Source organism: Archocentrus centrarchus, chromosome 5 (assembly GCF_007364275.1).
Source record: "Archocentrus centrarchus isolate MPI-CPG fArcCen1 chromosome 5, fArcCen1, whole genome shotgun sequence".
Taxonomy (NCBI): Eukaryota; Metazoa; Chordata; class Actinopteri; order Cichliformes; family Cichlidae; genus Archocentrus; species Archocentrus centrarchus.
The window spans coordinates 19626465-19654428 of record NC_044350.1 but is presented as its reverse complement, the minus strand read 5'-3'; the positions used below and the strand labels follow the sequence as shown (position 1 = coordinate 19654428).

Here is a 27964-nt window from a genome sequence, read left to right as displayed (position 1 = left end):
GAGCAACACAAAAATAAATGACCAATCTACAGGAAACAGAGCCTTATTAAGTTCAATTTAATGGATAATCTTAGTATTGATTAGTCATATCTAGGGGTCAGCTGGGGGCATATTTCTCCTTTAAGTGCCCCCTTGTCCTGTGTCATTTTGGTTGGTAAGAACAGGGCCTGACAATAGCTTCCAGAGCCAGGCAATAACAGAGTTTAATTATGCAAATCAAGTCCAATTGAATGATAGCAGTAATAACAGGCTTGCTGCAGAGCCCTAGCTTTTTATGGGCGAGTCTTGTCTTCACAGGCATCTGGTTGTCACAGGCAGTAGCACAGGCCATTCATAGATTGCTATGGAAACAGAGAGATAATTTGTTTGTCAGCCGTCCCTTTCATGCTTGGATGCTGAGATGCTCAGAGTCTACAAAAACTTTCAGACTGCCGCTGCTCTGTTTTTAGGAGGGACTCAGTTAATAGGTGTGTTGTGTTTCTGCTCTGCTGGCTTGTGCCTGCATCTCAATCCAGCATTCTTTCCAAATCTGTGAGCAGGTTTTGTTGTCATTCCTTGTGAGCTGGCAGGTGGGTCGCTCCAGAGTGGGTGAGAACCATTTGGACATGGTGTGAGGCTTTGTACTTTGAATCTTGGTTCCTCAGCTTGATTTCCACAGCTTGTTTGGCACAGATATCCTCCTTCTCAGCCTCTTCTAATCTCTCCAAACTTTACTGTTTTGTTGCTTCTGCTTCTTTTGATTTTCTTACTGACAATATTGTAACCAATCTTTCTCCTTTTTAAGGATGTGGTAACAAAGCTGGTTGGGTTAGGGATGCCATACTCTACTGTCGTTGTAATTGTAAAACTCACGATACAATGTTCCAAATACCACTTTTGCACAATATTAAGTTTGTGTCATGTTGATTTAGAAGGTAAGCCATGGAGTAGAAATGTCAGCACTATGGACGTGTTTTAAAAAAACTGTAACATAACTAAAGAAGGCTTCCAGGATTTCATTGCTAAAACATCTAAAGTCACAGCTAAATGCTTGCAAATGCAAACAGAAGGAGAGTGCAACAACTAACTTTACAACACACAAAAGAGGAAAATATCCAGGGGCGGTAAATGCAACATTACACAACTACACTGCTGTTGATAACCAGCCTTTTGTCAGTTTTTAAAAATACAAGATTTTGTTGCCTTCTATATGTGCAGGAGCTTTCTTATGCTAGATTTATTGTCTCTTTGACCTGTTGATGGATGGATAGCTCTGGATATCCTATTCCCACACAGTTTTTAAATGTCATAACAGCGTTGCTCATTAACTGTTATCATTTTGAGCATATTAGTCAACTATGTGATGTACTTTTTATGTGTACATCTACACAGATTTGTACCCTTGTGCTGATTTGTGTTTGTGTTTAGAGCAATTAGCTTTATCAGGCTTTGGCTAAACAGGAAATACTAAATCATGATTAGTTTACTGTGTCTAGTGTTGGTGTTTTGTGGAATTTTACACTCACTGACCTCGTCATTAGGTACATCTGTTCAACTCCTCGTTAAAGCAAACATCTAATCAGCTACTTGTGGTAGCAACTCAATACATTTAGGCATGTAGACATGGTCAAGACGACCTGCAGAAGTTCAAACCAAGCATCAGAATAAGGAAGAAAGGTGATTAAAGTGCCTTTGAACATGGCATGGTTGTTGGTGCCAGACAGGCTGTTCTGGGTATTTCAGAAACTGCTGATCTACTGGGACTTTCTTGTACAATGATCTCTAGGGTTTACGGGGAGTGGTCTGAAAACGGTAACTGAAACAACCACTTGGTATGCAGAAGAGCATCTCTGAACACACAACACATTGACCCTTGAAGCAGACAGTCTACAGCCGCAGAAGACTACACTGGTTGCCACTCTTGTCACCCAGAAACAGGAAACTGAAGCTGCAGTTCAAACGGGCTCACCAAAATTGGATATAAGATTGGGAAAATGTTGTCTGGTCTGTGATGAGTCTTGATTTCTTCTGGTAGGGTTGGAATTTGGCAGGCGTTTGGTGGTAGTGTAATTGTGTTGTGGATTTCCTGGGGCCCTTAGTACCAACTGAGCACCACTTAAAAGCCACAACCTACCTGAGTATTGTTGCTGACAATGTCAGTCCCTTTGTGACCACAGTGTACCCATCTTCTCATAGCTGCTTCCAGCAGAATAATGCACCATGTCACAAAGTTCAAATAATTTCAAACTGGTTTCTTGAAAACGAGTTTACTGTACTCAAATTGCCCCCACACTCACCAGATCTTAGTCCAGCAGAGCATCTCTGGGATGTGGTGGAACAGAAGATTCTCATCATGGATGTGCGGCTTGACAAATCTGCAGCAACTGTGTGATGCCATCATATAAACATGGACCAAAAACTCTGAGAAATGTTTCCAGCATCTTGATGAATACATGCCACGAAGAATTAAGGCAGCTCTGAAAGCAAAAGAGGGTCCACCCAGTACTAGCAAGGTGTAACTAATGAAATGACCTATCAGTGTATATAAAATAAACATCATTACCAGATTTATATTTAAGTGTTGATTGTTTTTGTTTTCTTGTATTTTTATTTAATGGCATCATATTTTTTCGATATTCATTCAGAACATATTATAGTATAGAACTATCTGAAAATGTCTATTTTTCCTGCTACAAGAACAGAGAAATTACAATAAACAGTTCCTACAGTGTTGACAGCTCAGGAAATAATATATTAGCTGAAAGGGGTACACATGTAGAGAAAACACAAATAAAGTACAGTGTCTAAAAATTGCCAAACAGAAGAAACACAGACAGAAAAAAGTCACAAATTTACCTAAATTCACTGGAACTATAAAAGTCTTTTATATTTTTATATATATATGTATATATATATGAATGAATGATTGAACCCCTTGACTACCTCATGACATGACAAGCCATCTCTGGTAACAAATCATCACATCCTTCAAAAGAATATTCTGTTGCATTTTGAAAAATATTTTCTAGCCTGTAGAAATTGGAAAATGCTGGAAGCATTCAGGAAAAAATATTTTCTGCCACATTATCAGTGACACAATGCATAATTCATCCAGAGCGAATTAGGCTGAGCTGTATTATTTAAAAAAATAGTGAGCCCCTTTTTAATCTGTGATGAGATGATGATTGCCAGTGTCTTTGCGAGAATGTGGAAGAATGGAGGAGGAGGAGGAGGAGAGGAAGGAAAGAGGTGAAAGAGTGAGGAGGAGGAAGAAAGTGAGAATCAGTGATAATTAGTGAGAGGAAGCCAACTGTTTGTTACATTGCGGAATATTTCACATCAATTAGTGCTGAAAGTCATGTGTGGCTCTGAGTAAATAAGATGTCCTTGTTTTGGGACGTTTTCTCCCCTATTATGCTTCTGAAGGAGATTAAAACAAACCCCCGTGTCATTGTCATCTCCCAAGAGTTCGGCTGTAAATAGAACATAGAATATTTTCACTGGCGTGTCTGCTGCTCAATCTGTTTCACAGTACACTGGATTTCAGTCTTTACTCCTGAATCACTCTTTCTGTCTCTCCTTCTGCTATCACAGTCTACTAGTGAAGCAGATACAGCAGAGTGGATGCCATGCATGAGATCTTTCTTAACTTGAAATACATACAGGTAGAGGTGTGACCGACATAACAAATTACGTCGGACTTCCCAGCATTCTTACTTTAACATTATTATTATTTTTTTTTTTTTTACATTAGTTCATTGTTTTTCCCATATGTTTTTTGTTTTCGTTCCCACGGTTGGTTAGGTGTTCTCATCTGACCTCGTCTGTTTAAAAGTGTTCCTTCTGTTTATAATGAGAAAGAGGCCCAGAGAGGATATTTAGTAAAAAATGAGCAAATTTCTCACAGAACTGTAGAAAAGTGTAGAGAAACAGAAAACATAGTTCATCAATAATTCAGTGAAGGAGAACATTATAAATAGTTCATGCAGTGTGCAGCAGTGAGAGAGCTGTGTTTGATTCCACATGTCACATAAGGTCAGTGTGTGTTGATGCCTGTGTGTATGTCAATGCAGATGTGTGAGAAAAGAATGCATATATGCAGGTGTACTTAAACTAGTTATAGTTAGCTAGTTATATATTTGGTCTCTCATATTGGACATTTATGTAGGACTGCCTAAACTACATGTCCTCCAATCTGAATGACAATATCAATCCTTTGTTCCTATACAACCCATGTGAGCGTTTCCAAAATGAGCGCCCCTACAGGTGGCAGGAGACAAAGCAACCTGATATTGAGACATAGCATATAAACTGCAGTCCACTTTTTATCTTAACATTTTGTGTGTCATGTCAGCATGTAATGTGGCTGTAGCTCTGGAGGCTAATTGAAAGGTTGGTGGTTCAATCCCTGGCTGCTCCAGTGTGCATCCTGAAGTATCCTTGGGCAAGACACTGAAGTGCTTGTATGAATGGGTGTGAATGAGGCACGTTGTATAAAGTGCTTTGAGTGTTGGAGTTGAAAAGTGCTACACAAGATGGAACCATTTTCCTGTGGTATCTACTGTCATTTAGTTCCCATAGACTTCTGAGAAAATCCACATTTATGTATTTCTTCAGAATTTGCTGGAGAAAACCAAACACAATTCACAAGTCCTTCTGTATATGACCGCTATATGTCACTTTTAAGACGTAGGCATTGGTTGTAAAACACGTGCCTGCACAAATGACCTATGAGGTTGTTCAATGCTAATTCATCTCTATGTTATCACCAGTAATGTTATAACATTACTTGCTATTAGCTTATACTGTTGCTTTAGACAATTACATTTTAAAAGTGCAAAAAAAGTTTTGGTGCAGCAAAGTTTATCTTTCATGTTAAAGATTTACTTTATTGTGACTGTGACTGCCATGGCTTGTGTGTAATTTTGGTTTAAACTTTGAAATCCAACTTTTGTATATTCAACTTTAACGATTACATTCTTGAACTGAGATGTAAATAGTTCCTAAAAAAAATCATCTCAGAACACAGATATATGTGCTATATTTGAATGTACACAGAGTTTTGAACATAAGAAGAATTTTTCCTGAGACACATGACCTAATTTCAACATGTTTTAACTAGAAACACACATACCTGATTCTAGAATAAATACTAGCTATACAGAAAGCCTGAGAGCCTCAGTGAATTATATCCCTTTATATTGTGAACTATTACACACTGCCTAAATTCATTTTTTTTCTTACATGAGCATTTCCAGTATAAATTAATGTAGAAAGGACACCCCAGATGCATTGGTCCTATACTGTGTACTCTTATGCAAGGACCCACTTATAGTCTCATTCTGTAATACTCACAGCTGCAGCAAAGCAGTAAAAGAGGAAAAGGCAGTCTGTTAACTGCAAAGCTATATGGTAAAATGGCTCATTTTATGTGCCTTAAAAAGATGATGCAATAAACTATGTTGTTCACACATGAAGGAAATTTACAGATAAGTTTTTAGCCTTTAAAACAGAGTTGTCAGGCTTATGACCTGTGGACCACATGCAGTCCACCAAGTGTTTAGTCAAATCCACTGGGTTGTTTTGCAAAGAGTGAAAATTGTAGAGGATTGCTTTCACAGTCACAGTAATTGTAAATGGTTTTAAACTGTGATGCACATGCAATGACAGTAGTGTAATGTTTCAAGAATGTAGTTTGGAAGTAGTTGATTTTTTATAGGCTTACTGTTGTGGCCCACTCAAGATCCTCAAGTTTAGCTTGATTCAACTTCTACTGGGAGCTATGCAGAAATTAAATACATATGAGTTATAGAACTCATTGGTCTTGATTATTGGCTTTCCACCATGAGAGCCCAGTGCCCTTGAGCACACGTCCTGCATACAGTGAACATATGTAGAACATGTAGTATTTGTGAATGTGTCACAGATCTGCAGGAACACAGTTGCCGCTTTCACACAGAGCGGCAGTGTAGATGAACACACCATTCTTATTCTCAAACATGCTGGAAGTGTTTTCTGAAGGTTGGCACCAGCCTGTGTCTCCCTCAGGAGTCTCATCCAAAGCCAGATGGCTGGTGGCATCAGGCATCCAAGCCTGCCATGCTCAGCCTGGCTGCTCCCAAAGTGATGATGGTACGCCATCACAGATTCAGACACCCACCCAGCCTCAATCAGCTGCTCGCTGCCTTTTAATATTCTCATATTCCTTTATACTGCAAGTGCTACGTGCCTAGAATAACCCAGTGCAGACAGGTTCTGGAACACGAATTACGATTTTCAGGTCCACATGGATCTTGCACATGTTGTATATGCCTGCATGTTTCCAGTGGGAGTGAATATGACTTAATCGCAGCCACTGAAACATGATAACAGGGACTACAGTTACATGTAGTGGGGTCTGAGGTACAGTTTAAATTGTAAAATTTGTGAGCTGAGCTGACTGTTGAAAAGTACTGCATAAAAATATATTCTGAATAAAGACAGAAATGTTTTATGTGCTGTCTCAGTAAGGACATCCAACAATAACACCGTTATTTTATAGCTACTGTACATGCAAATGCAGATTTTCTACAATTTATATACTGGACTATGCTATTCTACCAATCACTTTAAAATGCTAGTGATAAAATCTGGTACTTTCTAGCCCTGCAAAGGCAGACACGTGTACTTTTATGGATGCTCACACATATTATTGTACGTTATTTGTCTGTTCTCCTCGGTTTAAAAGTGCCTTTATTCCAAAAGCAGGAATATATTTTATGAAGTATCTCATTACTTGCTCGTACCTTATGATATTTGAGCCTTTTCTCACATGTCTTGTGATTCACTAAGAATATGTAGATTTGGGTAGATTTGCCATATACATACAGTAAAATTGCTCTTTTGGCACATCATTCTTCATTGTGATGCTCTGGTTGTTTTGTTCTCTTGCCTTATTTTCCACTTTGTGATGGATCTTTGCACACACCCTTCATTTCTTTGCGTTTCACTGATCTTCTCGCTCCTTTTGCATTCCCTCTTCCTCATGTCTACAAGCAGTAGTTGGGAATTGCTTGTTGTTGACACATTGATTGAGATGGCAATTACTTCTGGTTGAATCGCTCACAGTTGACACTGCAACATGGGTACTCAGCACTCTTGATTTAGTTTGTGTTGTATTTATTTATTTTTTTAGCTGCAACAGAAGGACGAGCATTTTAAAACCTCTGTACATAATAAGAGAGTACTTAAAGGAAGTTATGCAGAAGAAAAAAACAGAGAGATGAGTGTGTTTCTGTGTGTGTTTGCGTTTAGGGAGTGAGTGGGGGTTTGGGGTTGGGGTAGGTCATAACGGGAGCTAATAGTTGGGAGTGTTACTAATCCATGTTGAGGGAGTTTGGCAGTCCCTTTGAGTAAAGAGCTTAACCCCAACACACTATTGTAAAGATCCACTCACAAATAAGTGCCATGTGAGAATTGTAAGCCTTGTTGGGTGATTAAACTGAGACAATGCCATTTTTTACTTTGTCTGATAACCATGTTAGGACTGAAGAGGCTGTAAAAGGGAAATACCATGTTCACAATCTTCTAAATCCTGCATTTCTAATGCAGGGGTACATGCTTAGCATGAATTTTGGTAAGTACAGTACACATGGTGATGAAATCCAGTGTGTGTGACTGTGCTGCAGATGACAGGAAGATGATGTGATGTACAGCTATGACTATTTCCTGTTGAGATTATGTGGCACCCAGCACAGATGGCTCGCTGGTTTGGAGGCTTAAATGCCACTCACTCTCATCTCTGGGACCTATGTGTTTGGAATCGAGCTCTGTGCTCAGATTGAGTTGCGTACTCTTTGCCTAAACTTCTCTATATAACAGATCTATGGAGACAACCAGAGGCAAAGCTCCCAGAGCAGCTTTTACAATTCAAGTCTTTTTGAGTTTTTTGACAATTTTTTGGCAGCATTGTTTTGCCTGATTCTAAAGAAAAGAGCAACAAGGAAAAAAAAAAACAGAAAAGGAGAAGATGAAAATGTCTAGCAAGGAGCAGACAGTGGGATTGCACTGGATTTAACGGTATTCTACTGCATTTCTGTGCATCACAAGTGTTCATTTTTCTTGAGCTGTCTTTAACATCAGCCTTAACCTGTACCTAGCACTGCCTGCACCACCAGCAGTATCGGTGCATTTGATGAATGATTATGTGAGGAGCACATGGACCATACTGAACTTGAATTACCCTTCTAGTCCTTCTGGTTCTATCTTCAAATAACCTTTCTCTCCTACCTTGTAAGCAAATGTATTTTGAAGCCTAGGAGGGACCTCGGCACTGGCTTAATCACCTCTTCAGAACTCATCATCTTCGAGGCCTGGTGGCTATGCTAACTAGCTTCAGCTATGCTCCGGGGGACCCTGGCAGTGCTGGGTCTATCCTCGCTGTCAGAGCCACAGAGGTGGGCCAGCACAGTCCTCCCATTGCTGCTACTGGGCCCTCCTGTCTCAACACATCACTTCACACGCCTCATCGGTGCTCCTGCTCTCTCTTCCCTACAGCACCTCAGTCATGCGATTGCTCCCTAAAGCTGGCATTAGGAAAGAAGGAGGGGTTAGCTGAATGCGCTCTATGCTTAGAGGCTGCAAATACTAAAAGCCTGGCAACACAAATGTGAGATTATAGGACAGGAATGTGTGGTTGTATGTCAGGGGAACACAAAAACACAGCCAGGAAGAGGGAGAGCTATAATGAAAGAGAGCGGGAGATTGAGAGACAAAATGAAAGAGATAAAGCTCACTGATCGCTCAGATATTACATTTAACCCCTTGCTAATCTTCTCAGTGCTGCAGCTGTCGGGCGGCTCTGGAAATGAGCAGATCAGTTAGTGAGGGTCTGGGCTGCTGCCCTGAACAGCGGCCCAGCAACAGCAACATCTACAGCAAAAGCAGCCCGAGGACCGTTACGGTCTTCCAAAGAGATGGTATTGTCACTGCCTCCATTAGTGAAGACACCGGGGCTATGCTGCCAAAGCAGACAGAGACATGTGTTCAACATTTTAATGAAAAACACCAGAGGGTGCCACAGAAATGTGCAAAAGTCTTGAGCCACCATCTGTTGTAGACACTCACTGTTGTACTTCGCTCCCGACCTCCTGATTGACAGTGATTTGTACCAAAAAAATTGAGTTTGGGTTCATCACTCCATAAGACCTGCTGACTCATTTTCAGTCCAGTTTTTGTGTAATTTGGCACACCTCCTCCTTTTCTGCTTGTTTCCCTTCCTTAAGAATGGCTTCTCGACAGCCAACCTTCCACTGTGACCATGTCTAATGAGGCTTCGGCAAACAGCAGATTTATCAACTGAAGGGCCAGATGCATCTCTCAAATCCTGTGTCAGTTCTTTGCTGACTTTTTTCATATTTCTTAAGTACGTGACTTTAAAATACTGTTCATCTGCTGTAGATAGATTTTCAGACCTGCCACTTCTTCTTTTGACCTCCACTTGTCCAGTTTCCTCAAATTTTCTAAGGACACACTGCACACCATGCTGAGATATGTCACAGCTCTTTGGGAATCACCTTGTTGGTGCAAAAATATTATTTTATGCCTATCACACTGTGTTATATTAGGCATTTTTCATAGATTCGTCTAAAGAAATTGGAACAAATTCTGTGTTTTTGGAACAGGCTGCTAGTAACAAAGTGCTTAAAGATACAATTTAAAGTTATGTGTTTTTTCATGCTTTCATGATTCATAGGTCAGTGTTAAGTGGTTTAAAAAACTAACAAAAAAACATTCCTCTGAAAAGGGTCAGGTACAAGGACTGGATTAAAATGAGTGAAAAAGCAGCCAAAGAAAACTTTGAAAGACCTTTAGAAAGCCTGGAGAATTATTGCTCAAGAACACTTTAAAAACTGACACCAAAGTCTGGCTCACTGGAAGCAAAATATAAAGTAATGAGAGTCAAAACTTTTGCACAGTACTTTATGCATTTTAATTTTGCTACTACATGTCTTGGGGAAACCCACTCACTTACCACTTGATGTACTTTCATTGAAATCAGGGAATTTAATACACTGTGTTTCTTATGGACACATCAGCCTCTTAAAATGCTTAAATATTTATATCAGTTTGTAATCATCAGTAAAAGGTTTCCAGCTTGAGACAAATCAACTTTAAGTATATGCCAACTACACCAGAATGGTAGCTGGCTTATGCTTACATAAACCTTCTCCTCAGGAAACGTTGTCACATATGTCAAGTTCTTTACTTTTCATCTTATCTAAGCCGACTGATCTTCTGTAAGCTGAGGGTATCTACGGTGAATGTAAGCCACACATTTGTGTCTTGTTATGTATGTTTTCATTAACTTGAATTGTTCATTAAGACTTGCCTATGCTATCTAAATTGTGCACATTCATATCTATAAAGTGTGTAGATCCGCTTTTAATAGCTAGTTTACATGCTGCGTTGCAGACTCAGTAATTAAATTTAGGCATATATGCATGGGATGGCTCTTCAACCTGTATGTGAGACTAGCAAAGAATTACCAGACATGTATTTCTGTTGGACTTGTTCCATTAAAGTTGTCATCTTATTATGTTCTGGTGATAGATTACAACTTCAGTGACTTGTTTTGAAGTCTAATGCGAGGTACATAAATTTTACTTGCTTGACTGCTAGTTGAAGCTTTCTTCGGCAGGAGTTACAGAAACTCATCTAAAATAAAACAGGGTTTAGGAGACAGCCTGATTAACTTGTCCTGGGGACAGACATATGTGACAAGATGAGATGCATGACTAGCGTCGGCTGCCAACCACAGTGTAAAATAGGTTTGCTTGACAGCAGCTTGATTAACATTTTGGAACACAGATATATTATTAGAGGTGTGACTTTTGTTTTTGTTACTGCCTTTATTCTTTATTTGCCTTCGAGGTCTTTTGCAAAATGCGCATCTGACTCTTTAATCTTCATGGCATCACCCATCCTCTGTCTGATGCTGCTGCAGATAGACTGTACGGTTATCAAATAGCGCATGCATCTGACTTAATCTCATTTGGCCACATTGCAATTCTGTGTCTTTATTATCTTGCTGACATTAAGTCTGTATGCTGATTAAATCCTGCAAAGGTTGAGAGCAGTGAATAAGTCAGGAAATATAGTGGCGCAATCGACGCGGTGGGTAGTGAAGGAAGGTGAAAATAAGACACATCAAAGACTTTATTGTACTGACTGCATTAGACAGTTTGGCCACAGAGAGTGGTGCATCCACTAAACTAACTTGAGCTGTGTGGAGTCGCTGTGGGTGCTTTTAAAGTAAGATTGCAGAGGGATAAACACTGCAATTCATCTTGAATATTCTCAGGGCAAATTAACAGAGCTGGGCAAAAAGGCTTAACCGAAAAAAAAAAGAAAAAGAAAAAGAAAAAAAGGAAACAGTTGAATGCCTTTTTTGCCTTCAGAACAGCTCCAGTCATCCTTTGAATGCTGTCTTACAATTCCTCAAGTGTAAGAAGGAGGATATTAGATTGTTCTCGTCCTCGAGGGATGAAAGAGGTGGATTGAAAGAATCTCCCATGATGATTGAGTTATATTTAGCTGTGGTGGAGGCGACAGATTACCATTATTACTGTACAGGCTTTTTATAGAAATATGTCCTTCCCCCTACCTTATATTACAGTATGTTCAGTTCATAGTGTAAGAATGTGGGCATTCTGTCCTTCAGGCCCTGTGCTTCAGCCCATTAAATTCAAAATGAAATAATGGATACTAGATTAAAGTTCCAAGTTCAGCTTTAATTTGAGCACCCCGCACAGTGCCAAGAGTGCGACAGTTAAAAAATTAATTCAACACTTGGCTGCTAAATTAGAGAAATCGTCTGATTTGCCAAAATCAAGAGTTGGATATGTTTTTCAAAAGCTGGATAAGTGAAAAAAGCGGACAAGAAGAACCACCTCTTTGTAATTGGAGGCAAGGATGCTCATTAGGAGCTGTACACATCTCTTGGTCAGAAATTTAAACAAGACTTCATAACCATAAGTTTGGAGGATTTACCAAGAAATGCACCAGAAAATGTCTGGCAAGGCTCAAAACCAAAAAGGCCAAGCTGCAGTTCATAAAAACATACCAAATAGAAACTGTGAATGGAAGTTCTACAAACTAACAAAAACAATAAAATGAAGAACAAAAACAAAACTCTCTCTAATGATGGAAAAGAAGTGTATGGAGAAAAAAGAGCAGCTCGTGAACCAGTGAGTCCATCAGTGAGTTGCACTGCTTTGATTAAAACTCGACTAAATGAACCAAAGGCCTGTAAGAGCAACACCAGAAAAAGCACAAAACATCTGTTAATGTCTGTGTGGCAGTCACTAGAGTCAGTTTTGACTGCAAGTATTAAATATGATTAAAAGCACTAAAAACAGTAATAGGTCTGTACATGTTCATACCAAGTGAAGTGGAAGCCGCGCAACAGCATTCTGTACGAGCTTTAAGTGGTGCAGGCTATTTTGGCTGAGCCAGCTGAGTATAAGACTTTGCAGTGATCCAGAACAGACACAAGAGAATTTGCTACTTTTTGTAGGTCACCTTATGAAATGAATGCTCCTATTTATGAAGTAAACCAAAGAAAGCAAGACCTGACAATTACTTTGGACACTAAAAGTTGAACCTGAAGCAAAAAACTTCTCAGCTGAAGGCTTAACACAAACCAGAGAACTGATTTATCTTTAAAAGGACCAAATAAAAAAATCTTGATAAAGCTGTAAAGAAAAAAAAAAATTCTGACCCACCTCAGACAAGCAAGTCAGAAGAGAAGCTAAACAACAGTGTGGGGATGTTATTGTTGCAGAATTATTTGCAAATGTGTGTGGAGAACTGCATACAGAAGTTTGTAAATATGAACAGGAATTTACAAATATGTCTTTAGAATATCAAATCTATATTATCTATAATATTTCTGAGTGTATTGAGATGAATGAATTGCATATTAGTATATAAATCTTTAAATGATCTATATATATATATATATATACATATATATATATATATATATATATATTAGGGGTGGGACTCGATTAAAAAAATTAATCTAATTCATTAGAAGCTAATTAGAAGTAATTAATTAATCGAAATTAATCGCATTTTAATCACACTTAAATATTTAACATGAGAAATATTAATTTAAGTTTGGTTGATGAATGAATCAATATACATAAGTTTACACTTCAAAATCTTGTTTATTTTCCCACCAGTCTACTAACAGACCAACAAAGGGTGGAAGTGCTCTTGTGATAAGCAAACTCAGCATTTTTGTTTGTACTTCCATCTGGAAGTTTCTTGTATTTCAATTTCCCATCCACCAGCGCAGTCTCTTCCGTCATCTCCGTAGCTGTGTCCAGGGGCGGCATCCTTCGAAGGACCCAGCCCACCGGGTTCTTCGCAGCCCACGAAGACGCAAAGGCCGGAAGTGAGCGGCTAGCTTTCATATCAGCGTCACCTGCCCTCACCTCTGCGTAAATCATGTCGCCTGGCAACCGTGACAGCGTGAAGCACAGTTGTGTAAAAGCAGCTGGTTAAACGAGAACGAACTTTTGCTCCTTTTTGTGGTTTAATTTTAAATCTTTAATTCAAAATAAGCTGTTAAAATAAGCATAACACATTTCAGGATCAAGGAATACAGCTGAGCGAATGATTAATTTCCAACTATATTAAGTGAGACATTAACGTTTAATTAAAAATGTTTAATAAACATTATGATGCTTAATTTGAATTTCAGCCAAACCGATTTGCTCAGGAACAAATGAAACACTGAAACAAACCAAATACCAGCCGTTAGAGATCATCTGAGTGAAACACATCTTGTGTTTAACTTCCACTCAGCTGTGAAAACAGCGGGGGTTTGAAAATGATGTGACGGCAGTCGGACGTTCTCTCCGGGTAAAGCGAGCCGCGATAGCCCGGTCAGCTGACAGCTATGGAGGCGAGCTGCTGGTAGAGCAGCGGCAACGAACAGCTCCGAAAACAGCGGAGCACTTTCTGCAATTAAGCGATATGAATTTGGACACAGCTCATCACGTTCATCACACTGTGCGTCGATATAATCTGTATGCCTGGAACTCGTGTGGTGAGAAACGTTCCACGGTGCGATTAAAATGCGTTAAATTTTTTAATTCATTATTTTCCCCGTAATTAATTATTCGTAATTAACGCGTTAAAGTCCCACCCCTGATATATATATATATATATATATATATATGTATCTATATATATATATATATATGTATATATATATATATATATATATATATATATATATATATATATATATATATATATATATATATATATATATATATATATATATATATATATATATATATATATATATAGATACATATATATATAGATATGTGTATATTACAGCCATTTTTATACATAGGCTTCCATTTTCAGAGGCTCAAAATTAATTGGACAAACTAACAGAATTTTAAATATAAGGATTGTTTGTAATACAATCTTTATATGTGTTTCCTTTCCTACTTTGACATGTTCTGCTGGGCACATTTTGTTTGCAAAAAAAAAATGGTGAATTTAGTAACAAATGCCAAAATAAAGTGCTCTAATTAGTTATCAAAATAAATGAAAATTTTCTGTCAGTAGTCTAATTGATTTATCTGCTTATTAAATTAGGCACACCGTTTTTGTATAAACTATTGCAATTGAATGCCTATACACAGTTTATAAAGTTTTTATATGTTTTCTGTGCAAAAATCTTAATTTGGAAAAAACTTAGTTACTAATGACATTACATAAATATAGTGTAGAAGTAAAAGTAAAAGTACATGCCACCACTGGTGGTAATATGTACACTATAGCTAATGAGATACAGTGCAGGCAGGCAAAGCAGTATGCAGCTTGATAGCGTCCCAGCAACCAAAATCCTGCAGTCAAAAAAGTATCTTCAGATGCATTTATAGATCTGCCACAGCAAACGACTGTATAAGATCACATGTAAAAGGAGAGCTAATTGAGAGGCCTGCCCATCTAATGACAGATGACCTGCCTTGGAGTAGAATGCTTTCACTTTTCAACCATAACATTTTTTTCTGAATGCTTAAAGTGATACTTAAAGAAGTATCTCTAAAACCATTAACATGTAAAACTAAAATGTTTACCAACTGTTCCAATTTGAATGCAAATTCTCAAATATAACACGTTTTTTGCAGAAGTGCTATATACTCAAATATAGCACTCCAGGATGCTGCCTGACTCAGGACAACATTCCATGTGATGTGCCTTACATTTTATGGGCTGACCCACAAAAGCTAGATTCTGCCTAGCTTTTTGTCCAAGCATTGCAGTTTCCTTTTTTTCTTCTATTGTATTTTCATCATTTTCATCAAACCACAACACATGCTCAAACTACACATGCATACTTTATTAAAACTTCACTGCAAACTGCAAACAGCATTGTGTCAATACTGTATACAGTATTGACACAAAACACATTTTTTTACAACATTACTTGGAAGAATCTTTTGCATGAGATGCATAATCATTTTCTCATTTGCACTTAGGCTTTGTAGTTAGTGTGTAGGGTTTTGCAAAAACAGCCAGTAGTTTTAAGGGTAGTATTAAAGCAATTGAAATTACAAACTTGGACAAATCAATACAGAGAGACAGTATGTCACAGATTTGCACATAATTCTGTTTCAATAATGACAAGACTGAGTACACTAATGTTTTGAGTGAGAGGCAGATCTGCGTGTCATCAGCAGTGGAATGGAACAAGTCTATGTTGAAAAATAATGTGGTCCAAAGGGAGCATACAGGTAGAGAAAGTGCTCTTAGAATCGGCTTATGTGGGATCCCCTGTTCAAATGATAATGCTGCAAAGCAGACATCACCTAACATAACATAGAATGTTCAAATGCGCATGTTATACTGAAGCAAACCTTATTCACACACAAACCGAGCTCTGGCAAAAAGGGTAGCTGTATCATTCCCCTCTCTGGGTTTGTGTCTGAAAACACACTTTTAAACACTTTTGTATTGAGAGCCTCCCTGCTGAGGCAAGATTGCCTCACCAATCAGTTAAGTCTACATTTGTAATGGGCAAAAAAAAAAAAAAAGCACCTGTTGTCTCTGCTGATATGAATATAAACAGACAGAATATGTAAATAAAAAGCAGGAAACATGACCTGACCTAGTGCTACGTGGCCCCTGGAGGGACAGCAGAGACACACATTTTTGATTGCAGATGACACACTGTTGTCCTGCAGCAATACGCTCTGCTGGAGAGGCCATGAGTCCTCCTCTCATATGAAGTTATTTCCCATGTAGAGTGCTGCTATTTTGGAAAACATTTATCCTGTACTCTTAACACCTTGGTAAATGTGCTTGTGTACAATGGTCATGTTATTATCTAGTAAAGGGTGATGTTATTAAGCCATTAAGGTCTACTTAAACACATGTTCTACCCAAAAAATAAATGCACTGACTGCATATTTCTGTTTTTTTTTTTTTTTTGCCAGACTAGCCGCTTTATGAGAGGTGATGTTTAGTCCACATTAAAAATATTTATTGATAATAATGAGTACATGACACTGACATGATGACATTTTGCACACACATTCATAGTTCCCAGGGGATGAATTAGTCATTTTAATTAATCAGCTTATCTGGTGCTTTTGCATACAAGCACATACCTGCAACGCAAATCGTATTCCGATCAGTCTGCTGGGGATGACATGCAGGAAATGGTCTGGGGCGGACTCAAATCCAGGCCCTTACAGTAGCCTGTTTTCATATGGGCTGCCTGCTCAAGCAGGTGAATTACAGCAGTGCATCATTGTAGCTGTTTTTAATGTCAAAGCAAGGTTGCTAGGTTGTGGATTTAATCTTTTTTGGATTTGTTTAGCTGAGCGGGACATTGCCATGGCAGCTCAGCTGGAATCTGACAGTCATTTATTATATTATTATATTATAGAAAAGCTTCTACATGAAGTATAACTATCTTTTAGTAAATTTAAATTACAGTTCTACAAATAGATTCCTGCTGGCAAGCCTCTTGGAGCACCTCAATTATGGACAGTCTTGCCACATCATCTGTGTTCCATTAAATATTAGTCTCTTTACATTTCTTTACTAACCTGAACAGCATTCAGCATTCACACTTTCAGCATAACCTTTGCCATTATTCTAAATCTAAAATCATCTCAGTGTCTACATAGAGAATGACAGGTTGGCCTTGTGATAATGAAACAATAGCATTCATTTAGAGCAACATAATGTGAAGGTCTCTGTTTGGACCTGCAAAACTCCTTGTTATTAGCTTACCATTACCATTTAATTATTCCTCTGTGTTGCATGGTATATGACTGACAGTGACTCTACCTGAGTCCTGCTTGCTCAGTAGATGATCCTTCATTTCCTCTCTAATCCACAAGCTTCACCACGTGTCCCCATTGAAGGAGTCCCAGGGGATTGACCTATATACCTGCTGACTCTTACTGACATGTCACAGTCGTGTCATGGTACTGCCTGGCACACTGCTGGGACATGTGCTCAGTCACGCTTTGCATTGCACCCTGGCTGTTCATTCAGATTCTGCACTTGGAAAAAGAGTCTAATAGTGCTTTAATAGAATGCCCTGCTAATCTTTGATTCTCATACATATTTTTGCTTGAAGACTTTAATTATTGGTAGGGGATTATAACTAGACTTAATATAAGCTATTTCAAAATAAGCTTCTACTATTGAGTTCAAATGTAGTGTGTTTCAGTGTTCACTACCCCTTTACTGGTATTGATCGTATGTGTGTCGACATGTCTGGGCACCAAACTGTGTTTAACATATTTCCCCAGTCACCTTAAGCTCACCCTATTCACACCTGCTTGGCAGCTCACCCCTGTGCACGTGTTAGTTAATAATTCACACTGACCCTCTGCTCTCCTGACCTTCACTTGTTACAAATTAATTATGACCTCCTCCGTCGTTTGCCTCATTAATCTCTATGAGACACAGAACTTGAAGGATTATTATGATGGTTTCTGCCTTTGTTCATACACAGTTACGCTTTGAATTTCAGTACTTTGTTGTTACTTTGATGGTTGATGTGGCCACTGCTTTTGTTCCGCTTTGTCAAAAAATATTTTATATTCAGGCAGTGACCAAGGCTGTTTTGATGGGAAAGATGTCAAAGCTGTTGTTGAATTACTTGGAAATAACTAATATATAAAGGACAATAGACAAAGTTTGACATTTAGAAACAAAACTTTGGTGAGGAGGATTACACATGATGCGTGACTGTGTTGCTGTGAATGTTTAATACTGCTGTGCATAGCTGTCATGCTTCCAGTTCCTCACTTCCCTTGCAAAACTTAGTATCTTTCTTTTACCATTGCTTCTCCTTTTGCTGTTTTCATTTTTGGCATGAAAACAACCACTATAATTCAAATCTACTAATTAATAATAAATATCAAGCTTTACTTATGCTTATATTTTAGCCACAGCATGCTGTTTAAACATTCAAACTTATGGAGTTGTGTCAAGGAATGGCCACCTGAAATGTGTGGGATAGGGCCTTCCTTTTCTTTCTGGCACTGAGCACCTAAAATATTATATCTCAATGAGGTGTGTGAGTGCATCTAATGACAGTTGACATTTCTTGCTCACAGCTTGTGTTCTAGTTCCTGGCAGAGAGACCATGTGGGGGGACAGACGCCTGCTGCGAGCTGGCTGACAGTAAGAGGTGTATACAGAGGTTGTGTAAATTGAACACAGTACTGCTTGCACGTGTGTTTCTGTTCTTTTTGACCAGCAGAAGTAAAGTGGGAAAGGGGCATGTGGCCGTCACCACCAGTGCAGGGAATAAGAGCCCGGATAAAATTAAAAACCCTGGTGTTAAATATGCAGCCTACTCTAAGTGCAATATTTAGCAGGATGCTTGAATGCGAGTTTGTGAGTGTGCTGTTTGTTTTTCAGCTCTGCACGTTCGTGTTGTTGTGTGGGTGTGTATGCTCCCACAGGGCTCCATATCTCTTGAAATTGCACGCTCTCTGGCTCCCTCCATGGGTAGGGAATAATAAAGCTTTCAACAATATCTTACCTCACCAGCAGCTCGGCTCTGTAGGTTTGACATTATTTTAGTGCATTTTCATCTTTGCACTTACAGTATTTTTATCACAACTCACTGAGTGATCGAGCATTCAGGTTTAACTGTATTGTAACTGTCCTAAGCTGAGCAGTGCAGTGGTATGAAACCCTCACTGGCTACATCCCTGGAATGTATATGCACGCACATAGTTTTTTTTATTACAATTAAACAGATCAAATATGAATAGCTACATTTGAAACAGTCTTAGGTTCAGCATAATTAAGGACCTTCATTTTCTGCTACTGTACACTCACCTCCTCTTGAAATCCAGTGTGAAGCTAGATGCTGCAGTCATTAGTTCCTTTGGAGGCTTAAAAATATGCAAAATTAAACAACTGTAATCTTGGTATTATTCAAAGTAAATAAAAACATAATGTACATAAGAACAAATACTTAATCAGCTGAAAAAACATGTGCATCTGCTGTCACGGTAAAAAGAAAGTACACCCTCTTTAAATTCTACTGTTTCACATATTAGGATACATTAAACATACATTTGACATCTGTCAAAATTAGAGAAACAACACATGACATATTACGCTGTCATTATTTAACAAGAACTAAGCCAGAATGCAGAAACAGTGTATGAAAACTAAGTGCACCTTCACTGCTTACATGGGAATTAAGAGGGTAAATAGCAGTAAGTTGCTGCTAATCAAATGCACTTGATTAACTGATCATCAGCAAGTGTCTACAGAAGCAGATGTTTTGGCAGTTTGCTGGTCTGGAGCATTCAGTTGTGTATTAACACAATGCCAAGGAGGGAAGACATCAGGTTAGAGAAACAATTGTTGCTGTCTATCAATCTGGGAAAGGTTATACGGAAATTTCCAAGCAATTTGAAGTCCATCAATCTATAGTGAGAAAGACTATTCACAAGTGGAAAACATTCAGTATAGCTGCCAGTCTTCCCCAAGGTCATACTGTACAATGCGCAGAGAAATTGCAAAAAAAAAAAAAAAAAAAAGAGCTACATCTCAGACTCTACAGGCCTCAGTTAGCATGTTAAATGCTGAAGTTCATGACAGCACAGTTAGTACGACTGAACAAGTATGGCTTGCTTGGAGGCGTTGCCAGGAGAAAGCCTCTTGTCTCTTAAAAGAACATGGCAGTACAGCTTAGGTTTTCAGAACTACATCTGAACAAACACACGACAATGTGGACAGATGAGACCAAAGTGGAGACTTTTACTCATAATGCACAGTGCCAAGTTTGACAAAGTCAAAAACAGCACAACACCTCATATGAGCTGTCAGGCACGGTGGTGGAGAGGCGATGAGTTGGCTTTATTTTGCAGTTACAGGACCTGGGCATCTGGCAGTCATTGAGTCATCTATGAACTCTTCTACCAAAGTATTCTACAGTCAAATGTGAGGCCATCTGTCTGACAGTTAAAGCTTGTCTAGGTTAATGTAACAGGACACTGATCCCAAGCACATTAGCAAATCTACAACAGATTGGCTGAAAAAGAGGTGAAAGAAAAGGTGTTGCAATGGCCCAGTCAAAGTCCAGACCTCAACCTGACTAAAATGCTGTGACAGGACCTTAAGAGAGCTGTGCATAAACAAATGCCTGCAAACTTCAATGAACTGAAATAGCATTGTAAAGAAGAGTGGGCCAAAATTTCTCCACAATGATATGACAGATAACAAAGTCATACAGAAAACAATTACTTCAGGTAATTGCTGCTAAAAGTGGTTCTCTTGGATCATTGAGTGTATGTAGTGTTTCACATGCTGCCTAGGTTTTGTTAAGTAAATACTGACACAATGTAATGTGTTGGGCTTAGATATTTTTTTATAATGTTCTAATATGGAAAAACCTTAGAACTGACAGGTGTGCTTTAATTTTACCATGACTTTGCAATGTACTGTGTCATAAAATCCAGAGTTATTTCGCAGATTTGGTGTACCAGTAAAGTCTTTAAAACAGAAAGACGTTACATTTCTATTAGCAAGTTATTAGAGAGAGAGAGAGAGAGAGAACCATACTTTAATCCTTGTAAATTCAAAATTTTGTGTTAACAAGGCATCACATGAAAACTTGTATGTAAATGGCGGTCACACATAGCAATAGGCCCAGAGTGATTTATCACCTGAGTTCTTCTCAAACCTTTATCTGTTGCTCTTGTGTTCTGCCCCCAGCTTTGTTGTTTTGCTCAGAAATTGCATTTCCTTCGGGAGTTGGTGGAGACCAAAGCAAGGCTAAAAGGACAGATTACTGATCTACAAATGAGTTACATAATGTGTAATAAGGGAACTGTTTGCTAACCAGTTGACCAATTCTACATTATATGTGTTGTGTTTCTGCTGCCCTCAAGTGGTCTTTAGTGTATCTACATTCAAATAATTGTATTCATTTCAAACTACCACAATTGATTATGGTAGTTTGAAATGGATACAATTATTTGAACACAGTCTGTATGAACATTCTGCAGGGGTGTACTTCATAATAGATTTTCATAACTTCAGGAATCCTTCTATTGCCTGGAGTTGAAATGCTGCTTTTAAGTCAGCGATTTTCATGCTGCATTTGACTTTTACTCAATCTTTCAAAACTGAGAAAGGCAGTAAACATGATAGTATTTCATTCAGGAAGTCCATTTCTTAAACAAATGAGCCACCAAAAAGCCCCATTGAAGTACTTTTAGTTTGTCATTTATATAACTTCTTTAAGTCTTGGTTGTCATTACCGTTTTGCTGTCTGTGTAATGTAAGCTATATTATAAGTGTTATAATTAATATGAGCTTCTTTTTTCATGATTTTTGTATTTTTGTAACTGTATGCCCCCAAATGCGCTTGCAGAAAAGCATGTGCAGTCAAACATGCACAAAAACTTACACCACTGCGTGAGTGATCAGGCCTGTAACGTCTCAGCAAGCTCCAGCAAGAGTGGGATCAGCCTAAGAGAATGGGATCAATCTGTCTGACCTTTTCTTTGTGGTAACCTACACTGTTCAATCTCTCATTATTTTGACAGTGAAAGGGCAGCTTTTCCGGCTGTGAGCTGTCTGGATGGATGAAACATTACTACACTGCTCATGTTCACACTATGTACATTTGCCTCATGACAGAGTCTGACTCACAGTAACTACTCTCTCACCTCCACTTTCAGTTTTTAAAAAATTAGATTTCATAATTTGCTATTCTAGATGTATTAAGTAATATATGCTAAAGAGATGTGCAAGTGTGGAATAATACTGGAATAACTAAGTTATTGTTTTTTCCAGGAAATATAATGGGGCCATGACAGCATCTAGCACACAGTACCAACAGCACATTTTTATTTTTTTGCCTGTTTGTTTTGTTTTTTTTAATCCGGTTAATCAGATCAATCTTGGTTTCATCTAAACAAAGATGGAAAAGTGTAGCATGCCCTTCTTTTTTAGTGTAACCAGTAGTTTGCATCTTGTTGTGAACCTTCTGTATTTACATTCATGAAGCCGTCTCTTGATTGTAGACTTGCACAGTGCGCTTAACTTCACTAGATGGAAGTTTTTTCCTAACCCAGGAAAGATTTCTGCAACATCCACTTCAGTTGTCTTCTGTGGTCTTTTGAGCCTTTTTTTGTTGCTGAGCTGGTCAGTTTATTTTTTTCTTTTTGACAGTGGACCAGATTGTTAGTTTGGCCTCTTTAGTTTTGCTACCTTTCTAATAGGTTTATTTGGGTGGCCTCCTACATTTGAGAACTCCAGTGAACAATGGTAAATGGACTGGTTCTTATATAGTGCTTTTTACTTAAGCACTCAAAATGCTTTATATAGCATGTCTCATTTACATACATTTATACAAACACTTCTACATCTACATCTAAGTGCTTTCTATCTAACATTCATACACACATGCACACTACAATGAATGCATTGGGAGCAATGCAGGGTTCAGTGTCTTGTCAAATGATACTTTGGCACGCAGCCAGGGATTGAACCACCAACATTCTGATTAGTAGATGATCTGCTCCACCTTCTGAGCCACAGCCCCCCCCCCCCCCAGTGCAAGTGCAATACTTGGAATCAATGTTATCTACTTAATTTGTCAGTAAATAATAAGGGATCTGGCCTCACCTGGCCATGGCACGGCTTGTCAGTTAATTGTCCGATTATGTTAGAGCAAGGGTGGTCAATTCATTTTCCCAAGGGGCCACATGAGAAACTGGGACTGTTGCAGAGGGTGGCACGACTAAGCTGAACTCAATTCTGCTGAGTATTAATTTAATCCCTTTATAAACCGTGACTGGCAAGAATAGATGTTACAGTTGGGCAATGAAGATGTGAAATAGGTGTAGCAAAAATGCCAGCATTTTATCACTATTTAATCAACATTCCCATTTTGTCCCATTTCAGCCCCAGCCTATCTAAGCACACAGTTACCTCGTAGTCCCTTTCAATGAGCACATTGCTACCAGCTCCTCTGGTAATCTCAAAGTCTTTCATTATCCTATGTCCAAAGATGAGTAATTTGGCTGTGTTCCGGACATCACAGCTCTTGTTCAGAGCCAAGGAGAAAAAGTTAAAATTGTCCGTTTTGTTTTTTTCCTCTATCCATCTTCTTACCATTCAACTGGGGGTGGGCCCTTTCTAAGAACCTTCTTTTTTCTCAGGGCATATTAATGTGGCAGAGTCCACCAGTCACTCTTTGATAAACTCCCCATCAGAGAATGGCTTACTGTTTTTTGCAGTTTTGTGGGAAATCACAAAGCTGGTCTTGACTGCTCCATGTGTGGATGTATAAAAGCTTGGTAAAAAGTCATTGTATCTTTTGCAAGTTTGCTAACAAAGGTTCAGATGTCCGTTCCCACTTTGTGTCAGTCAAGTTCTTTTATGTCTCTGTGTGTGTAGTCTTGCAATGGTGATTCAAACTGTAATCCTTAAACACAGCAATCAAATGCGACAATACAAACAGCTTAAGAATTAAATCCCAGTTCCACTTAAAACTGTTTGGCTAGCTGTGCCATTTAATATTAAATAATAGCACAAAATGTTGGCAGCTCAAAGAAAAACAAAACAAAACATTCCACTACAATAGATTCCTAAGAAAATAGTCTGCAATAATTTTTTTCTTCTGTTTTTATGTGGTCCATCAAAAAGCTGTTTTTTGTACCAAACGTGTTTCTCCTGTAAATTTTTGGCCTTTTAACATAGGAATCTATGGGATTGACTGGTTTTTGAAGCTGTCCTCAAGTGGCCATTCCAGGAACGGCAGGAATCTGGGAAAGACACAAAAACAGATGAACCACAATCAAATAAAACATCCTTTGTAGTTATTGAGAAAATTTGTAAAACAGTATCTCAAAGTGTGTGTACATGCTAGTATTGGTAGATGTGTGAGCAATCTTCAGTTTTGTATCTAAATTGTATTTTACAATATTTATAATATTTTACAAATCTCTTTCATTACAGATTCCTTCTGTCTCATAACCACTATGTTTTCTCATTGACTTTAGTTGGTTCACAGAGAACGTATCAAGATTTTGTTAAGAAATACATTACATCTAATGGTCCCAACAGCTTGTTTGTGTGTAGTGTAGAGAGTAACTTGGAGTTCAGTCCCAGAATTTATTCCGAACATGTGTTCTGTCAAGAACACCACAAACAAATCACTTGTCGATGCTTTATGTATATGCTGTAGTAGATACAAGCAGACAGCAAATGCTTTTTATGTAATTAGGAATTTACAATCAGTCTGTAGTCTTGTTGGCTAAATCTGAATTACCGATCAGAGTGAATGTTAAGTACACTGTCCACTGATCAGATAACTTAACCTCCTGCCATTTAATGAGGTTACCAACCCACTAACAGGATGATCCTTCTAACAAACTGAGCCTGCTGTCCTAAGACAAAACCCACACACACTTAATCCCCTAAAAAAAAAATGAGAGTTCCAGTAAATGATAAACACAAACAACAGAGGTATGTCAGTTTCTTTGCAGTTAAAAGTAACAAAAAGCTGTTTTCAGAATTAATTATTTCCAGCTTAAAGAACCCATTTCATTACTTGTGTCTTTTGTAGTTTTGGCTACAGTTTAATTTGTATTTATCGAGCTGCTGGAGACTACCACACTGAATTGGCTGTTCTGTTTTCAAGACGCATTAAAAGGCTGTCTCTGAAGCACAGGGGCTCATTTTTTTTTAATTTTATTTTATATAGACCTGATTTTCTCCACACAGTGTGGGTAGAGGTGGGAAGCACAGCCCACTATGCTCGCTGCTGTACAAGCTAAAGCACTCTACATGAATAATTTGCTACTCCCTGCTCCGGTTTGGCCTTGCTCCTCTCTCCCTTTCACCCACGCAGTCATGTTATGCTGATTCAGGAGCAAAGAGGAGAGTTTGGCAGTGCCAACATGGCAGGAAGAGAAAACTGCTCCATATCTCATTTAGGTGATTTATTAAATTATACTTTTATGAACATGGTTAAAAAGGGTGATTGGATGTGGTTTTGAGAAAGCTGTAGAAGTGAGTCACATTGCAGTTTTTATTAGATGGGTTGATTTTTGTTATCACATGTGTGTATATGCACATAGTACACTCATATAGCATGTCTTCACTGTAGGTGTTGTCGCACAGCTTAAGTAGTTGTCTGTTAGTCCCAGTGTGTACTAGCTGTCCACAAACACACAGTCGCTTGTGAAAGAACCAGCACAGATGGCTAGTTCTGAGAGTACTGCACCTGTTTATATATAGCCTCTCAGTAGAGCACTTGAGAGATAGGAAAACAAAGTAAGTCTGTCTGTTCGGCATGCCAATGGCTCCATCCACGCTTCGTGGTCTCAGTTGAGACAGCAGATTCCTTTAGGATTTGGGCACATTAACAAAGGTTTTATCTTGTACAGAAAAATAGCATCAGCAAAAATAGCACATTATACATAGATTTTAAATGTAACCACCATGACTGTTTTGCTGCGTTATACACTGCTCAAAAAAGTTAAAGGAACACTTTGCAAACACGTCAGATCTCATTGGGAAAAAAGTCATCCTGGATATCGCTGACTTCACTCTGACATTTTATGTTGCCTACCACTATGTGGCTGAGCTGCTGTCATTCCCGATTGATTTTACTTTTTTAAGATACTAATAACAGTTGACTGTGGAATAATTAGAAGTAAGGGAATTTCACGACTGGACTTGTTGCAAAGGTGGCATCCTATCACGGTACCATGCTGGAATTCACTGAGCTCCTGAGAGCGACCCATTCTTTCACAAATGTTTGTGGAAGCAGTCTGCATGCCTAGGTGCTTGGTTTTATACACCTGTGGCCGTGGACCTGAATTTAATGATGAACACCTGCATTCAATGTTTTGGATGGGTTAGTGAATACTTTTGGCAATATAGTGTATAAGTAAGTCAGTACCATACAGTCACATACTGTGACTTTTGCTTTCTCAACATAACCAAGTGTTTGCCAGGCTCTTACTTCATCTTATTTTATGTTGAAAAATGATGTCGCTGCCCACACTATTGTTACTGCAGCATTAACCAAGACGCACTGCATATTTTCACACTCCTCATGATTCAAATGGCATCATTTCTAAAGGAAGGAGTTGCATAATTTGTCACTCATGTTGCATAATTGAGTTATTATTGAGGTTCCATGTTTGCTGGGTCATTGCCACTTATTACAGCTTTTTTCTGACTGATTAGCCATCATCTTTGAAACTTGGCTGTTTTCGCAAAACTCTACAAATTAATTGCAAGACCATCAACATCAAACCAGCAAAACATCCATCATTATCCATCCTTTGCAAAAGAAGACAGTTACTGCAAAACTCACCAAACTCTTGAAAAAAAAAATGTTATTGCAGAATGACAAACCATCATTTAAAGAAACACCAACAACTCACATAGAACAGATTAAAAAATACTTGTTTTTTTCCTGTATATAGGGCACAACAGTTTGTATTAAGGTTTATACATGTTGTAAACATAGATACACAGATATACAAATGTGTATTGTATGCATGTGTATTCTAAATATAACACTATAAATACAAAAAAGGGAAAAAAAATTACTTGTGAAAAAAGAACAGCAAAAACATAAAGGCCAAATCGTGCCTGTTTTTTAGGTCAGGACAAAAGATTTAACCCACATTGCATGCAGTGTTGTCTTGAGCTGGGCAGTGTGGAAAGAACAGGTTATATCTGAGTGTAAAGCAAATCACAGGGATCGTTTAAGCATTCAGAAAGGAAAAAAAACAAGTAAACTGTTGTGATTTGATTTTTCCAGTATTTATCCATTATAACTTAGGGATAATACAAATATTCATGAACAGTGAAATTGTAGACGAACCACTTTTATCAGCAACTGTTTTGGATAACCTAAACAGTCTAAACAGTCTGGACAGTGTACCTAAGCACCAAAAAGCAAACTTAGTCAGCTAACTGTTAGCTGAAGAACAATGTCAAGCATCTAACAATTTATCTGCTGTCCAGAAACACAGTTCCTGTGCGTTTATACTGTTGCTCTGTCTGCTGGGATGTGAGTAGTTAAATTGAGGAGGTTCCAGTATGTTATCTATAGTGGCCTCCTATAAATAGTAATTTACTTTAGGTAGGTAATACTGTAATTAGATATTAATATAAACAGCATTATATATAGTAAATAGCTACATCTTTTATACACATTGTCTCCACCAACAGCATCATTATTCCACCAGCATCACCTTGTCCTTCCTATTTTCCCATCCTCCTCCTCATCCTTTTCATCCTCTTCTGTTAAATATGAGCTGTAGCTTTGTCTTCTACCACCCACGCCAACATGTCACTAACCATTATTTGTACATTATTTTGTGCCCACAAATCAGTTACACTGAGCACATTGTACACATGGAAATATTACAATTTAAAAAATGTGTAA

The 27964-nt window shown here is 38.3% G+C and overlaps 1 protein-coding gene across 1 annotated transcript in view; it reads left to right on the top strand.

Annotated features, from left to right (window-relative positions):
- bsnb (bassoon (presynaptic cytomatrix protein) b) overlaps window positions 1–27964 on the top strand; it is an 81771-nt gene that overhangs the window by 30705 nt on the left and 23102 nt on the right.